Source organism: Dipodomys merriami, unplaced genomic scaffold, assembly GCF_024711535.1.
Source record: "Dipodomys merriami isolate MVZ:Mamm:240054 unplaced genomic scaffold, mDipMer1.0.p SCAF_17, whole genome shotgun sequence".
In the NCBI taxonomy this organism is placed as follows: Eukaryota; Metazoa; Chordata; class Mammalia; order Rodentia; family Heteromyidae; genus Dipodomys; species Dipodomys merriami.
Genome location: NW_027203048.1, coordinates 16,362,630 through 16,364,417, shown reverse-complemented (window position 1 = coordinate 16,364,417; position 1,788 = coordinate 16,362,630).

The window sequence follows — 1,788 nt, the reverse complement described above, 5'->3', positions numbered from 1 at the left end:
CAGTTTTGAGTGCTAACAATCTACTGAATCAAATCAGAAAAAAGGGATGGTTAGTTTTAGTCTTATCTAACTAAACAAGGACGCATTGAAGTATACAACCAAATAAAATCTCACATTTGACCACTGTATCTTGTTTGAACTGAATTTTAAAAGTGAATATTCAGGCGAGCTTCTTATCTATTAGACTATTGAGAATGGCATAGTTTTCTATGGAAACTACATTGGTTGAAACACAGCTCAGTTCTGAGTTTCAATAGTATTTGATAATCTATTTGATAGCTTCTATCCAGCCACAGCCCAAGTATATCTGTTATTGGAGAACCTCATGCCATTATCTGGTATCTGTCAAGTACCATCTTTCTCTAAAATCTCCCAGGTTCTAATCTTTCTCTTCTCTGGTCTCATTCCTCTTCCTTTCCCCTATTACCTCATGGATTAACTGCATCGTTACTCCTCAGTCATATTCTTGCAATTGTATATTGCCAATGACTTTGTTAAACCCCCACCTGGTATGGAAAGGCCAGCATTTCATTCTGTTCATATTCCTTCAATTTAGTCAGAAATTCTGCAACCTGACAGGCAAATGGCCTGGCAAAAGTCCGATCATAGCATGGACCAAGAAAGGTGACACGAATGTGACTAGAAAATCACAGCTGGCTACTGGACACATGGTGACAGATTGTTGTCATGTTGGAGCTGTTACTATGTCTAAACCTGTCATAGCACTGGAGAATTGAAAGCCATAATTCTCTGTGAAGTTTTTATTTTTGGACAACAGCAAAGAATTAGAGCCAGTAATCCCTGTCTTAAGCTAGTCAAAAAAGTACCAAAAAAAATGTAAGTAGACTTCAAAGGAAGAAAGCCAACTGTCCATCTAGAAAAGAGATAGGAGAGTAATCATATATAAAAAATTGAGGGTAAGTGTTAAACATGTTTAAATCAATTCAGATGCCATTAGGACTCAAAACTCAAGGTAATTTTGAATATGTGAAAGGAAAAAGACCTCATATTTAAGCTAGTTAGAGTTTTTGAGACTTGGAGAAAATCTGCTACTCTACTAGTTCAGCAAATGCATGAAAATAGCTGTAATCCTGCATGGCATATTTCTTCAGAGTGTTGGCTTGCATCTATGCTTCCCTTATAGAAGCTTTCTGACTCCCACTGCTCTCCGTTGGCTGAGATCTTTCATGTAAATTAACCAACAGAATGGAGAGCAGCTCATCAGAAATGCATGCTGACTGAACTACAGGGACCACTGGAGGTGCTCACGATAATATCAGAGGGATTGCATCAAGACTAATCTATTAAATGACTTTAATTACCATCAGGAGAGTGAAAAAGGTTATTCAATCCTGTTACTAAGTCGTATGGTATTAAACCTCAAGGCAGACAGAATAGAAGTAAATATAGGCGAATGATTAGAGAAAAATTTAATAGTGATGAAAATCTTACACATTCTGACAAGGTAAATTACTGACTCAAAAATACTGCAGTGATGCTTTGTTTCATGAAATGATAGTTACAGAAGTTAATAATGACACAGATTCTAAGAGGAACGGTTGGTAATTAATACTGGTTAATAGTAAATTATTCATTATTTTCACTATCATCAATCTAAAATGTTGCCTTTTTGACCATTTAAACAACTTTCATATTCTGATGATGATTTATCCTATTATTTTAATTATATTCAAATTCTTTGTTGGGAAGGGTTCAGAATAGTTGTCCAAAATGTACTTCAAGTTCAAGTGTGAATCATGTCTAGTGGGGAAGGTTATATCTATTTTA